Source organism: Panthera uncia (genome assembly GCF_023721935.1).
Source record: "Panthera uncia isolate 11264 chromosome E2 unlocalized genomic scaffold, Puncia_PCG_1.0 HiC_scaffold_20, whole genome shotgun sequence".
In the NCBI taxonomy this organism is placed as follows: domain Eukaryota; kingdom Metazoa; phylum Chordata; class Mammalia; order Carnivora; family Felidae; genus Panthera; species Panthera uncia.
In genome coordinates this window covers 15,393,272-15,410,068 of record NW_026057589.1, presented here as the reverse complement: position 1 = coordinate 15,410,068, position 16,797 = coordinate 15,393,272, and the positions used below count along the sequence as shown (strand labels likewise).

Below are 16,797 nucleotides of genomic sequence, written 5' to 3'. Positions count from 1 at the left end.
CCTGTGTTGGGCTCTGTGCTGACAGCTCAGAGCCTGGAGCCTGCTTCGGATTCTGTGTCTCCCTCTCTCTCTGCCCCTCCCCTGCTCTCTCTCTCTCTCTCTCTCTCTCAAAAATGAATAAACGTGTAAAAAAAAGAGAAATGTATTTAGGAACTTTGTACAATTTAAATTTGCATTAGGATTTTAAGAAAACAAAGTCACCTGCAATATCAAATCTACCAAACAAAACTTATTCACTCATTCAATTTCAACTCCTTTCCCGCAGCTCTCTTCTCTGCTACTTGCCCTACACCCCCCACCATGATTCAATTTACTATGTTGTGGTTTATCCTCCTGTTGCTCCTGTAATGGAAATACCTATAGGCACAGACACAAGGGGTGCCTGGTGGGCTCAGTCAGTGAGGGTTCAGAGCACGTGAGGCTTGGTCTCTGGATTGTGAGTTCAAGCCCCACATTGGGTGTGGAGCCTACTTAAAATAAAAATTTAAAAGAAAAAGCACAGACATAAGCACATCCATTGTGGTGCACTAAATATAGCTTTGGTCATCTTGCCATTTTTATTTTAGGGCATACTTCATGATACTCCTCATTCTTTAAACAGTTGTATAGTACTCTGTGTTGATAGGCCCTGGATTATCCAACCATTTCCTAATAATTGGTTCTTTCAACAGTTTTCTGTGGGAATACATCTTGTTGGAGCACCTGGGTGGCTCAGTGGGTTGAGTGTTTGACTCATGATTTCAGCTTGGGTCATGAACCCAGGGTCGTGGGATCAAGCCCCGTGTTGGGCTCCACGCTGAGTGTGGAGCCTGCTTGGGATTCTCCCCCTCTGTCTCTCTCCCTGAGTTGCACTCTCTCTCTAAAATAAAGATCGGAAAAAAAATTAAAAAAAATACATGCATCTTTTCTTGTATTTAACAAGGGGTCTTTATTTTTTAAGCATATTTTTATATTTTTTATTTTAACCACTCAGTGCTCACCATGACAAGGGCTCTACTTATTCCCCATCTCCTATTTCACCTGGAATCCCTCCACCCCCCCTCTGGTAACCATCAGTTTGTTCCCTACCGTTCAGAGTCTGGTTCTTGGTTGTTTCTGTCTTTTTCCCTTTGCTCATTGTTTAGTTTCTTAAATTCCACATATGAGTGAAATCATATGGTATTTGACTTTCTCGGACTTATTTCACTTAGTATTATAGTCTCTAGCTCCATCCATGTTGTTGCAAATGACAAGATTTCATTTTTTTTTTACGGCTGAATAATATACATGCTACATCTTCTTTATCCATTAATCTATCAGTGAACACTTGGGCTGCTTCCATATCTTGGCTATTATGAATAATGCTGCTATAAACATAGGGGTGCAGGTATCCCTTTGAATCAGTGCTTTTGTATTCTTTGGGTACCCAGTAGTGTGATGGCTCATTTGTAGGGTAGTTCTATTTTAAAATTTTTGATGAACTTTCATATTATCTTCCACGGTGGTTGCACCAGTTTGCACTCCCACCAACAGTGCAAGAAGGTTCCCCCTTCTCCACATCCTCAACAACACCTGTTTCCTGTGTTGTTGATTTAGCATCCTGACAGGTGTGAGGTGATACCTCATTGGAGTTTTAATTTATGTTTCCCTGATGATAAGTGATGATGAGCACTTTTTCATGTGTCTGTTGGCCATATGTAGGTCTTCTTTGGAGAAATGTTTGTTCATGTCTTCTGCCTATATTTAATTGGGTTATTTGATTTTTGGGTGTTGAGTTTTAGAAGTTCTTTATATATTTTGGATACTAACCCTTTATCAGATATGCCATTTACAAATATCTTATTCCATTCCATAGGTTGCCTTTTGCTTTGCTGATTTGATGTAGTCCCAATAGTTTATTTTTTCTTTTGTTTCCCTTGCTTCAAAAGGCATATCTAGAAAGAAGGTCCTGTGGCCAATGCCAGAGAAATTAACTGCTGTGCTGTCTCTAAGATTTTTATGGTATCTGGTCTCACATTTAGGTTTTTCATCCATTTTGAATTGATTTTTGTGTATGGTGTAATAAAGTAGTCTAGTTTCATTCTTTTTTGCGTTTTGCTGTCCAGTTTTCCCAACACTATTTGTTGAAGAGACTATCTTTTCCCCATTTGATATTCTTTCTTGCTTTGTCGAAGATTAATTGACCATATAATTGTGGGTTTATTTCTGGAATTTTCTATCCTGTTCTGTTGACTTATGTTCTATTTTTGTGCCAGTATCATCTGTTTTGATTACTACAGCTCTGTAGTATAACCTGAAGTCTGGAATTGTGATGCCTCCAGCTTTGCTCTTCCTTTTCAAGACAGCTTTGTCTATTCGGGGTCTTTTGCTGTTCCATACAAATTTCGGGATTGTTTGTTCCAGTTTTGTGAAAAATGCTGTTGGTTATTTGATAGGGATTGCATTAAATGTGTAGATTGCTTTGGGTAGTATAGACATAGATATATGTCTTTACAAGTGACTTCTAGAAATAGGGTTGGAGTAAGAGCCATTGGCATTGTTTTTCTGTGACTTGTCCATATCTTGTCCTATTTTTTCTACAGGGTTATTGACTGTTGCTCTATTTTTAGAAACTATATGTTAAAAACATTAACTCTCCATGGTATAATTGTAATTATTTTTCTCATATAACATTTTACTAATCTTGAGTTAAAAAATATATAATCAGTTTAACAATATTTTGATTAACTGCACCTGGAATTTGAATCATAGTTAGCAAATGCTTCCACTACTAACAAGTATTAGAAGATTTTACCATGATTCTTTCTATAATTTCACTTTTTATATTTAGATCTCTAACCAATTTGGGATTTCTTTTAGTATCAGTATGATTCATGAGCACAATTTTATTTTTGCCATATGGATATCCAATTAACCCAATACGTCTATTACAAAGCTCTCTTTTTCCATACTTAACTGAGATATCACCTTTAGCATAGACTAAATTTGCAGATGTATTTGAGACTATATAATGATTTTCTACTTAATTTGTCTATTTGTGCATTCCTTCATCAGTATCACATTAGATTTTAAAACATAATTGAATATGTCCTAGATATTTTAATATTTTTCTAGAGAGGAATTTCTCTTTTTCATTTTTGGCTTTTTCCAACTGCTGGTTGCCCCCAGTTTTGGTCTCATGGCACCTTTCCATCTTCCAAGCCAGCGATGGCTAGTCAAGTGTTTCTCACATCACAGTGTATGACATTGACTCTTCTGCCGTCTTTTCTCACATTTAAAGGATCTTTGTGATTGCATTGGCTCCACTCTGATAAGCCATGATAATCTATTTTTTAAAACTTTTTAAATGTTTATTTATTCTTTAAGAGAAAGAGAATGAGAAAGAGAGAAAATGAGCAGGGGAGGGACAGAGAGGGAGACAAAGAATCTGAAGCAGGCTCCAGGCTCCGAGCTGTCAGCACAGACTCCGACGCGGAGCTCGAACCCACAAACAGTGAGATCGTGGCCTGAGCCGAAGTCAGCCGCTTTAACCAAGTGAGCCACCCAGGTGCCCCCATGATAATCTATTTTTAAGTGACCTGATTACAAACTTGATTCCATTTGTAACATTAATATACATAATGTTATTTAATATGACAGTTATAGGTTCCAAGGATCAGTATCTGGTTATCTTTGGAGGGGCATTATTTTGACTACCATAGGGGTCTCTCAGTCTCTGTCTCTCTCTCTCTCTCTCACACACACACACGTATTTTTCCTATCCAGGGATATGGAGCTCCACCAGACACACCATCCTTTTTACATTTTGTGAGGCTCTTCATTGGAATTATCTCGAGGCAAACAGAGCTACATTGATGTATTTCAAGTTAATTGTTTTATTTTTCAGTAAATTTTAAATAAATGGTTTTATTTTATTGCATAAAATATTCGCTGTTTTCTTTCAGTCTGGCTTTTTTTCCTTACAGTGTCTTCTGAATAATACACATATTTTCCTTTAATTAAGCAAAAGTTGTTTTCTAAACCTTTCATGTTTTTGTCATTGTTGTTATAATATAGGAATTCTTTGCCCATGCCAAGGTTGTAAAAATGTTTTGTTTTCCTCTAGAAGTTGTAGGCATAAACTTTTGCCCTTACGTTTAAGACCCATTTCAAGTCAATGTTTGTGGGTGGTCTGGGGACAGAATAAAAGTTAATTATTTTCCATATAACATCAATTGTTCTGGCATAATTTCTTGAAAAGACCAATTTTCTCCATTATATTACCCTAGCCTCTTTGTTGAAAATCAACTCACCCTACATGTGTGAGTTTGTTTCTGGATATTTTCCTCTAGTACCTATATAAGTATTCTCATGCTAATACCACATTTTGTTACTGTAGCTTTATGATATACTTGAAATTTTGTAATGTTATTCTTTTAGATGTATTTTTTTTTTTTAAAACCCATCTTGGCTATTTCCATTGGATACAGAGCCTGCTGCATATACAATTTAGATACTGCTTCTCAAAAATGCCTGCTAGGCTTTTGACTAGAATTGATTTGAATCTAGAGATTATTTTAAGGAAAACTGATACCAATATTGAGCCTTTCAAACCATGAGCATTTTATCTCTATTTATTATACCATTTAAAATTTCTCTCTGCAGTTTTGTATTTAGTGTTATGAGTCTGGCACATATTTTGTTAAATTTGTTCTTAACTATTTCTTATTTTTATGCTGTTGAGTAGGTATTGATTTTTATTAAAAAAATTTTTTTTATGTTTATTTTTGAAGGAGAGACAGAGTGTGAGTGGGGGAGGGGCAGAGAGAGAGACACGCACACACTTTTCTTGTGTTCAGTGTCATAATAATTTTTCACTGATAAAATAACCTAAGAAAAGACATTTCTCTTCTTTTTTCTTAGAGTTTGTGAATGAATGTATTATTTCTGCCTTAAAAGTTTGTTAGATTAAGTGGTGAAGCAAAGTTTATTTGGATGGTAAGAAAATTTCAGTGAACAAAGTCAATTTCCTTGACTGATGCAGTGGTAATTAAATTTCTAATTATTCTTGTGTGTATTTTGGAAATTTTTATCTTTCATGGAATTTGTCCAATTCACCTACACTTTCAAATTTATTAGCATAAAGTTCTTTATAATATTCCCTAATTTTATTTTTATGTGTGATATATCCGTAGTGATGTTCTTTTATCATTCCAGATAATGGTAATCTGCACATTTTCCCATTTTTCCTTGATTAATACACCCCTTGAGTTGTCAATTTGATTGCCCTTTTCAAAAGACAACCTTTTTGGTTTAATCACTATTCTCTATTTTCCTATTGATTCCCATTCGTTTTCTGAAAGAAGGTAAGAAGAGACCCTATTTCTGATTTTCCATATCCTAGAAGCAGTACTCCTTCCTGCCTGGTCAGTGTATGTATAAGACCTGGCAGGGGCGCCTGGGTGGCTCAGGCGGTTGAGTGGCTGACTTCGGCTCAGGTCATGATCTCACGGTCTGTGGGTTCGAGCCCCGCGTCGGGCTCTGTGCTGACAGCTCAGAGCCTGGAGCCTGCTTCAGATTCTGTGTCTCCCTCTCTCTCTGCCCCTCCCCCGTTCATGCTCTGTCTCTGTCTCAAAAATAAATAAACGTTAAAAAAAATTAAAAAAAAAAAAAAAAGACCTGGCAGATGGGGATGGGGAGAAGGGCTTTCATAGTAACAGAGAGAGCAGTAGCATTAACAGGCATTTACTGAGCATTCGCTATGTTACCTGCCAATGATTAATATTAATAAGGGAAGGCTATCTTTCTGCTTCTTCAGCTTTGTAGCATCATTCAGTTCTCATTATGGCAACGTGAGATTGTCCAGTATTTCAAGCATTACTGTTGACTCACCTAATAAGCCTTGGTCTTTGATTACCTCACAAGCAGAGCAAGTATTGCCCAACCAAAAAATATCATTGCTTGTTTCCACTTACCATGTATCTGGGATCAAAAACGAACAGGGACGTTGGCTAGGCAATACACACCAACTTGTCGCTGTGGAGTCTAATGTTTCACCCACTAGTTTGAGTACCAAAAAAACAGTCTTAGTCTCACCATGAAATTGCTATACGATAAAGAACTCTTTTGATTCAATTCTTTTCTAAAAAATTAAGAATGATGTGCTAAATGTTTTTTGGCTCTTACAGGGGAGAAGTCTGTTTTATAGCTATTATAGAGCGAAATTAAATTATAGTCAGTAAAACTGGTTCTGAACAGCTAAGTTCAACTTTGAGTTGGGACACTCAGAATTTAACCATTTTTCAATATTTCACCTAAAGAAGAACTACTGGTCTTGAGTAAAGGCAAAAATACTAATTAATACATTAAAAGGTGGAGAGTTTTATGATGTTTAAAATGAGTGACAAAGAAAGTTCAGTAGAATGATTAAAAGAAAACTATGCGGGAGAGATGAAGAAGGATGTTTTGAAATATTTTTTTTTGTTTTTAGTTTTACATTTGCTTCATTGACTATAAGAATAGTGTCCATACATCATTCTTTGATTCAGGTATTACTTATGGAGCACCTAATATAAGTCAATCCCTAAGGAAACAGGAGACAAGAACAGTCTGATTTTCCAAGTTAATAAAAAGGTGTGTTGGTGGAGGTAGGTGGCTGGGAAACGTATCATAATAGGGTGACAAGTGCATTAGGACATATAAGAGACACCTCATATGGTCTTGGGGGTAGGATAGAGCATGGGAGGAATTTATTATAAGCTTGAAATAGGGATACATGCAAAAATAGTAAGAGAACAGGAGTTTTAATAGTTAATCACTACAAACACGTGAAATCAGCTCTACAACGGAAGATAAAATTGCCTTGCTGGTGACAAGGGACTAGTCTCCCCATTGCTGCTTTATGTATTGAGAAGATAAAAAGAGTAAATGAAAAAAATTTAAGGTCTTGTTTTTTAATAAAAGCTTTTTCTTAAATTATGGAAGACATGAAAAGGACATCAAAGACATAGAAAGTGAAGATTTTGTGGGTCAAGATAACAGGGACACAGTGACCATAACAACCAAGAACAAGTTTAAATAATTCTTAAGAATAATTAACGTCCAAGGACACCTGGGTGGCTCATTCAGCTGAGCAACTGACTCTTGATTTCTGCTCAGGTCATGATCTCAAAGTCATGGGATTGAGCCCCACATGAGGCTCTGGGCTGAGTGTGGAATCTGCCTGAGATTCTCTCTCTCTCTCTCTCTCTCTCTCTCTCTCTCTCTCTCTTTATCTCTCTCTCTCTCTCTCTCTCCCTTGTTCCCTCTGCCCCTCTTCCCTGCTAATACTGTCTCCATGCTCTCTCACTGTCAAAAAAAAAAAAAAGTGTCCAAAACTTAAATGAAAAGATGACAATGTGTCCTTTTTAAAGTCATAGGTCATCATTAAAAGGTCTCATTCAAGGATTATTCAATTATTTAAGAGGACCCATCTGTGTCTGATTTTGTTCTTTACTACTTGATGGGAGCATTGATAATATCATTTAATATGTTCACTTTTAGATTTCTATCTCACCAGAAATCTACACTCCAAAGGTTTCAGTTTATGGTCCTAAAGAGCATTAGCCAGTTTTATATCTATTAACAAATTCATTTCACCATTCATCTGAATGACTCTTTACATTTCTGTTCCTTGAATTCTGCTTTGAAACAGGTATATCATCTGATTGATTGCTTCATTTCTTAACAAACTTAATTAACCTGTTGGCATATCCTTATCATATGTTTATGTAAGTTGTGTTTTTAACTTTTTGAAATTATCCCTCAACAAAAGGCAGTACTCTATAAGTAAAGTCCAACAGGAAATCCTGAGATTATTAGACGTGATTTAATAATAGACAACTCACAACCCCTCTGTTAGAGCAATCTGAAAGCCTAATTTGCTCTTGGCTTAAAAACTGGATCAAAAATCTAAAGTTCCCAGTGGGCTCCACCCCAAAGATGAGGACCTAGAAATTAAATGGCCCACCACTGGGGTGCCTGTGTGGCTCAATCAGTTAAGCGTCCTACTTCAGCTCAGGTCATGATCTCGCAGTTTGTGAGTTTGAGCCCTGCATTGGGCTCTGTGCTGACAACTCAGAGCCTGGAGCCTGCTTTGGATTCTGTGTCTTCCTCTCTCTCTGCACCTCCCCTACTCGCACTGTCTCTCTCTTTCTCAAAAATAAATAAACATTAAAAAAAATTTTTTTAAATAAATAAATGGCCCACCATCACATCAAAATCAAATCTTATTGCTAAGTGAAAAGTTCATGATTTTGTCCTAGCACTCTTTGTATACGTATACACAAACAGATTTGAAATGATAATTACCATATCTCAGAGCAGAAAGGTATGAAATGATAAGGTGTTTTCATTTCCCACTTGGTACAACTGTATCATTTAAATATTTGAAAATGACCATCTATTAGCTTTAATAACATATAAATTAAAACAACAAAAATATCCCATACTGAAAAATGGCAATTTCGTAGTATTTGTATTAATCATTCCTACTGTAACGCTTTGAAATCAACATGGGTAATTTGGAAAGGAGTATTCCACTTAAATTTTTTCTTCCATTGGTTGAATACTGAAAATCCTATAACAATACCACTGCCAGGAGTACCCTCCCCACCCCCCCCCCCCCCCCCCCGGCACTGGCAACAATCATAATTCACTGAACCAATACTGTGTATCATGTATAGGAGACATGTGATATATACTATCTCATTTAATCCTCAGCAATCCTTTGGAATGGCTATCACTATGTTATTTTATTTTATTTTTTTAATTTTTTTTTTAAGTTTATTTATCTTTGAGACAGAGAGAGACAGAGCATGAATGGGGGAGGGTCAGAGAGAGAGGGAGACACAGAATCGGAAGCAGGCTCCAGGCTCTGAGCCATTAGCCCAGAGCCCGATGCGGGGCTCGAACCCACAGACCGTGAGATCGTGACCTGAGCTGAAGTCGGACGCTTAACCGACTGAGCCACCCAGGTGCCCCATCACTATGCTATTTTAGAGATAAGTTAAAAAGAAGCTTAGAAAGGGTGAAGCATTTAGTCAAGTCGAACTGGAATGTGCACCTCCAGACTTCCTGAAGCCTCATCCACTATTCCACGCCACCTCTGCTCTATTCTGAGCCCATATTAAAATGCAAGAGCAGGAGCAACCTTCAGAACTGCCTGCCCAGAATACAAGGCCACAATCTGGTCACCTAAGACTCAGAAGGTGTCCACTGCATAATGGTGATGGGTGGGTGCCTCTGTTTGCACAGGTCCCTGGATCCCAGATCTGATTCCCTGTGGAAGTAATGAAGCCGGTGAGCATCATCATTCTTCAAAGAATTAGAAAACAAGAAGGAGCACAAAATCATTTCCAAGTCACCTGCTGCCAGTTAAATAAGATTTGAGTGGATTTTCTAATGTTTCAAAGTACTTCCTTGCAGATGACTAAGACATTCATAAAAGCAGCCGTGAGAGTTCTATTCCCTGTAAGAGTAAACAGTTATGATAGAGGAGTAACTGCCTACACCCAGAGAGCCTTTTAAGAGGAGACTGATAAGAGTTTGTATATCTCAGACAGAGAGAAAGGGCCCCTTTGATCATTCTCCTGCAAATCCCCAAAAGCTGACAGAAAGCTGCTTTAGGTTGTGCCATATTTTCTTTTTAAAATGCATATGGAACAACTAGCTTAGAAGTAACACTTTCCTTTTGAAGATATTTTTTTCTTAAATTGGAAACAATTATGGGAGTTAGACTCTTCCTCTTTTTAAAATAGAAATTTTCATTGTAACTTTTTCTCTGAAAAACTCCTTTGGAGGTAAAGGCAACAAAACCATGCAGTTAGCTTCTGGATTTGTTTATCAGAATGGCTCAAAATTCCCCCCCTTTTTTTCCTCCGTCTTGTATGTAATCAGAAAATGAGGCACAAAACATCACCACCAGCTGCCTTATTTCCTATTCCTTGGATTTCAATAGAGACAGACCAAATGGTCTCCTGACTTAGCTGAAGGAGATAGAAAGATGCAGTTAGGGACCCTTTATTTATTTATTTTTATTTTTGAGGGAGAGGGAGAGAGAAGGAGGAAGGGAGAGATAGAACATGACTGGGGAGGGGCAGAGAGAAAAGGAAAGAGACAATCTCAAGCAGGTCTGCGCTGTCAGCACGGAGACCCATGTGGGGCTTGAACTCAAACTGTGAGCTCATGACCTGAGCTGGAATCACAAGTCAGACGTTTAACTGACTGAGCCACCCAGGTGACCCAGGGACACCCCCCCCTTTTTTTTTTTTGTTTAACTTCCTGTGACCTTTTTCTCCAAGAAAAATGCCTTTCTGGTACCCTCTACTTCTCTGGTCACTGTGATGGGTCTCCAGTTTTCAGGTGAGATGGGGTCCCTTATGACTTGCTTCACTCCAGTGCTCTAATTACTTGAAACAGTGATAGAATTCTGCACAACACAGTGGCATTATCAAATTAGGCAGGGAGGCATGAGCACCTTCTTCCAGCTCCTCTCCCAGTCTAGAATGTCCTACTCCCTTTCTTCCACTACATCTTCCAAGTACAGCTTTAGCATTACCTCTTCCACGGACGCACCATCATTCCCACTGGCAGGCATCACAGAACTTTTTCGAATTCCTAATAAACGTAATGATCATCAGGCTCACAGAAGACATTGGGACCTAATTGTTCTGTAATTATTTTTGGATAATTTAGCTTTGATTTATTTCTTCATTAATTGAGCACATAGTCCTTGGGGCCTTCTAGGGGTTAGATGGCACAGTCCATGCCCTCAAGGACCTGCCAGTTTCCTGGTGATGGTAGACAAGTCAACACCTTTGAGGCTCAGTTGGATAGTTATCCTCAAATTCAAATTGTTCTAAACTGAACTTCGTCCCCTTCCTCCAAACTCATTTCTTCTCCTAGTTACGGCAATAGTAGTCAGGCCCAAAGTGACTTAGGTCGTGCCCTTGAGGTCACACTTGCCTCTGCCTTCTCCCCCATGCTCAGGTCCAATTTTTAACAGCCAAGTAAGCACCCCCCAGAACCTCATGGGCACTTGTGGTCCTTCGCTGTCCCTTCTGCCTGAATATTTTCCTTTAGTCTGGTAAAGCTGGAAGGAAAGAGTCTATGAGGACTAATGCAAAATGTATGGACACTTTGCATGGGGTTGATAGGAGTTATAAATTATTATTGTTGGTGTCATTATTACTTCAAAAGGAAAAAAAACCAATTCAACCTGGCTTAAATAATAAATGAGCTTTGTTGGCTAACTGAAGAGAAAGGAGAGACTAGCTTCAGGTCAGACTTGGTCCAGGGCTCCAATGATCTGGTCAGGATTCCAGTTCCTTCTCCATTTCTTTCTCTTCTTTGTTGGGGCTCACAAGTTTCTAGCAGTCTCTTTCCTCTGATTCCAAGAAGGCTTCAGCAGTTTCTTTGGGTATATATGTCCTGCTTATGTCCAGAAGGGATCAGAGAGAGTCCATTTCTCATAAGTTCCTCCAGATATCTCATTGACTTGGGTTGGTTCCTATGTCCACCTCTGAACCAACCACTATGGCCAGGAGAAGGATCATTGAGAGTGGCCTAAGCCAAAAAAGATCCACTCTGGCCTTGGAAGTGAAGTCAAGGCTACTCACGTCATAGCAGGGAGTACTTTTCCAAAGAAAATTCAGGGTGCTGCAGCTGGCAGGAGATGGGAGTACTGAGGAAGTGATACACAAACGTCCTTTCTAGGGCCCAAAGAATGCTTTGATGGCAAAATGCAGGTTTGGATGCGATAATGGCAGCAATGGGAAGCCAGTGGGACCTTCATGTAGTTGGTTATTTTCAGATTCCTCTTTCTTGTTTTTTTTTTCTTAATGTTTATATTTGAGAAAGAGAGAGGGAGGAAGGGAGGGAGAGAGAGAAAAAGAGAGAGAGAGAGAGAGAGAGAGAGCGAGAAAGGGGCAGAGAGATGGAGACAGAGAATCCCAAGCAGGCTCCATGCTGACAGCAGCGAGCCCTAAGTCTCTTGAACTTAACAAACTGTGAGATCACAACCTGAGCTGAAGTCTGATGCTAAACTGACTGAGCCACCCAAGGACCCCATCCGGTCTCTTAATTATTGAATAGAATAGCGATGAAGGGAAAAGGAGAGACTTTGGAAGTTGGTAGAATGTTACAAAACATATGGTAGTCATTTTTGGAAGGGATTAAGCCAGTGCTATGTCTTGGCAAATGGAAAAGTCTAGGTTAAATAAATCCAACAAATGAATAAACATGTATTATTGGTGTGATCAGCCTTTCTAGCATTCATCAAAAAATATCTGAATATTAAAAACAAGCCACCTACTCACTGCTCTTTGCATTCTACAGACTTTAGAGTAAATGAATCAATAGTTAAGAGGCTTTACACAGAAATTAAGAAGGAGGAGCTTCTCCAAGAGGGAGATGATGCCAGAAACATTATACCTACCCACCTTATTACTGAGTTGTCTTAAGGAATGCTAAATTAGTTAACTGTCTAAATGTTATACTTTCTCCTCAGTTTAGTCTTATTAATGAAGTATAGATAAGCTTCTTTAAACAAATATTTGCAATCTGAGAGACACTGGAACACCAAAATATCAGGGCTAGCAGGAATCCATAGCGTGACCCATCTGATAGATGAGAAGGTGGGTTGGGAGAGGGAAGTGGCAAGCCTGAGGCCACCCAAAGAACAAGTGGCTAAGGTATTGCTCTGGAGCCAGCCAGTGTGGAGCTCTAACCTCCCGGAAGATCTAGGCCTTTGTATTTCTTTCCATCTCATACGGGATCTCAGTCCCTGGAAAGTGTAAGCCGAAGACGATGCCCAGGAGTTGTTGTTACTTACGTGGCTTTATTAAAGTATATAACTGATACACAAAACCTGCACATATTTAATGTGTAAGATTAAATGAGTTTGGGCATATATGTACACCTGTGAAATCATGATTCCGCTTATATAAGGTACGTAAAACAGTCAAACTCCTAGAAGCCAGTCAGGTTCTTGGGCACTGTCCAGGGTGGGACAATGCCTTCTTAGCTCACTTAAAGGCAGTTGTCCTCAAAAGTTGACCGCTAGATGGCAGAAAAAATCCATGTACCTGATAAGGAGGCACCTGTTCCTCAGATTTTGGAGCTCTGAGCATCTCTGAGGAGACAAGCTCATCTGCCTGGTGAGTCTGGAGAATTAGGCATCAGCCTACCACCATGTCAGTTCTGCAAGTCCGTATCTCTCTCAAGAGTCCATTGGTTAATTGCATCCTTCTTTGCAATAAAATATATTAGAAGGAAATGATCTAGTTGGAAAACTATTTTCGAAAAGGTTTAAATGACCATTAGGTAGTATTTCATATTTCTGAACTAGAATTTTCTACATTACAGAAGAGATTATTTGACAACCCGGAGAGATGAATCTCTAACTGCTAAAGTGGCATCTGAAATATTTTTATTTTTTTCTTTTTCTTTTCAAACTTTTTTTTTTATTTATTTTTGGGACAGAGAGAGAGACAGAGCATGAATGGGGGAGGGGCAGAGAGAGAGGGAGACACAGAATCGGAAACAGGCTCCAGACTCCGAGCCATCAGCCCAGAGCCTGACGCGGGGCTCAAACTCACGGACCGCGAGATCGTGACCTGGCTGAAGTCGGACGCTTAACCGACTGTGCCACCCAGGCGCCCCTTTTTTTAAAAAATTTTTTTTTCAACTTTTTTTTAAATTTATTTTTGGGACAGAGAGAGAGACAGAGCATGAACGGGGGAGGGGCAGAGAGAGAGTGAAATATTTTTAGACAAAGGGGAGGGAGGTCATCAGCCTCTGGAGTGAAGTCAACGGAGGCAGCCAGATACTTCTAGCAATAATAATAAAAGGCTCATCTTTGTTCAACACCTACCATGTGCCAGGAACTGTGCAAAGCACTTTATATTGGTAAATTTATTTAATATTCACAACAATCGTGAAGTAATGCATATTAAATCTGTTTTACAGAAAAGTATACAGAGGTCCAGAGTTTAATTAATTTGCTCAAGGTCATATAATCAGGAAAATGTGACTTAAAAAATGTATATAGACTGCACAGAACTAACAATATGGTGCTTGATGTTAGCATCGTTAGGGCCTTATGAATCCAGATGAAAAGTAACTGTCCCTTTGGGCCTGGGACTCATGTACGAAGAACATCTCATTACTGGAACACTGGAAAAAGTGGATCTGGAAAACAGTTTTAGCTGTGTTACTCTGAGTAAGGATGAGAAGTTCTTAAGGGAGCATTGTAATATACCTAGGCTGCCGTTAGCAGAGTGTTTTAGACTAGGACCAGTCTGCTGGCTCCAGGTCGCATGGCCTTCTGCACAGCGGAGTAGTCAAGTCACACATCTTGGCTTCTTGGAGCAGCCAGCTCAATCTATCTTCCATTTCCTCCACAGGCAAAGCACATCCAGCCTGACGTACTTCTCTGGTGTGTAAGTTGATGTTCGGGAATTTTGTGGAACACGTCAGCACCCGTGGGGCAGAGTAAGCTTTGTCGGGGGTGTGGCGTCCTGTGCCTAGAAAACCACCTCTCGGCTCACTTGGCCATGTCCTGACACTCACTGCGGTTGTTAGGATTCTTGGTACAAAGTAAGAGAACCCAGCTCCAGACAGCTCATTAAAAAGGTGGCTATGAAATAAATTTAAATATACCTCATAGTACATAGAATGGAAAGCGGCTAGACTTCAGGTTGTTTGAGATTAGAAATTGGAAATATCCTGAGATCTTCTCTCTTCACCTCCTGTCCCCACCTATACTTCTCTGTACGTCTTCATTATTCTTGGTTCTTAGCCCTGAACTTTTCCTGCTGCTTAGTAAAAATCCTGGCCATCCACGGCTCTGAAATCCCCATGGTATGTGTTCTGCCACACAAGAAAATCTGACTTCCAAGTTTCTCACAAAAATATATGATTCTGACACATTCTGGGACAATATTGTGCAAAGACCTTAATTCTTCTGGCTCAGGCCGTAACAGGCTTTAGAAGCTTTTTGCTTTGCTTTTCCATCATGATGGGGGCTGTTCTTGCTCACTTTCAGATAAGGCTGTATCAGCTCTGCTAATATAACCTGTTAATTTCAAAGGACTTTGTAAGTTGGCTGTGATTCAGATTCTCAGAATTGGGAAAATCTGTGTCTTTTGAGATAGGAGAGTTCTTTTCTTTCTCCTTTTAACTTTTGTTTTTTCCCCTAAAATATCAGAATGCAATTTTTCCAGGTGCCACGTGGCTCCTCCACAACATACAGACTGCGGTAGTTGTTTTTAACGAACGTTATCACCAGCTGTTCAGCCGTGGCAACTTTTGTTTCAGTGTTGTTGTTGTTGTTGCTTCTAATTTTGGGAGGTGACAGAGAACTCCTTGTAAGATGCACACACCGAATGTCACCGTCTGCATCACTGATATTCTCCCGGGTACCAGGAACTCGGCACTGCAGAGGGCGCCAGCACTCATCCTGTCTCTAAGTGTGCACACACAGGTAAAGCCTTAGGTAAAACTGGCAAGTGTTAACAGGCGTCACTATGTTTGGACCCCAGTTCTTTCCTGTGTTGCCCCCTTTCCCCGGCAAGACCACCCTGGTGTGATGAGATGTGGGTATGTGGAACTTGTCTGGTTGCCTAAGAATTGCTAAATGGGATCCAAAGCTGAAGGAAGAGGCAACCAGAGCTCAAACAACTAGGGGCAGATCCCAGATCCCAAGAGAAGTCTCCAAGCTGTCTCTGCTGCCTCAGTCTCATCCCTCACCCTTTCCTGCCAAGCTTATACAAACAAAAGATTTGGAAGAGGAGGGTGGGCTGTACTGTGGCTCTTCCCACCATGATTTTCCACCTATATTCTAGCCTTTTAGAGATTCTCCAAGACCATCCTTTATGAAGGACACAGGCCTTGGGAAGACAGATAAGCATTCTTTTTCTCCAGCTCGGTATGTCTGCACATACAGGAAGACAGCCTGTGTCAACAGGGAGCAGGAAGGAAAGAAGACAGAGAGCAGTGGAAGCCAGTTATCTTGGAGGGTCAAGGTCATGAGAGTGACCCAGGGGTCAAGAAGAGTCTACTAAGGGTCTTGACCTTAAAACCAATAGTTATTATGAATTCTCTCTCATGCCACAGGCAAAAGTCAGTTTCAGGTAGACTACAGATCTAAATATGAGAGAGAAAACAATGATGATTCCCATCTATGGTTTACAACATCCCCACGACCCCGTGGCCGGCAACAATTTCTTCAACCGGACACACTCACATGTACTGTAGCAATTCTATTTAGTGCCAGGTGTTTTATAAAGTTTATGTTCTACTCACACAATTCTATGAGGTAGGAGTAACTTTCCACTTCTGTCTGGGAAAACACAATTCCATATCTGACTGGTTGCAAACTTGACAGGCATGTGTTGAGAAGTCTGCTTGGAGTTCTCATCTGAGCGCTCATCTCAGCCCACAAGTTGGCTGCAATGACATTTCTAGTTAAATCAGGACTCCTTTTCATACAGAAGTGTTAGATATTGCAAATTGAGAGAAAACAAATCTAATATTCATTAAACACCTATCATGTCAAGGACTAAACTAGCTCATTTATATGCTTATTTTGCTCAATCTTTACAACAGCCCTATGAGGCAAATATAATTATGCTCATTTTTATAGTTAATAGAACTGATAGAGAAGTCAAACATCCTCCCCCCAGGTCACAAAGCTAGAAACCTGGGTAGGAGCCAGGACTGGATCAAGATAGTCATCTACATTTACTACCCATGAAATGAAAAGGGTAGGGGTTATCTGGCTTAGAAACTTTTCAGAGC

At 39.6% G+C, this 16,797-nt stretch overlaps 1 long non-coding RNA gene across 1 annotated transcript in view; it reads right to left on the bottom strand.

The window, feature by feature from the left end:
* LOC125916602 (uncharacterized) overlaps window positions 1-16,797 on the bottom strand; it is a 45,163-nt gene that overhangs the window by 27,515 nt on the left and 851 nt on the right. The window contains exon 2 of the long non-coding RNA XR_007455976.1: window positions 16,303-16,446. This is a non-coding gene — a long non-coding RNA (uncharacterized LOC125916602). The remainder of the gene's footprint in view (window positions 1-16,302; window positions 16,447-16,797) is intronic.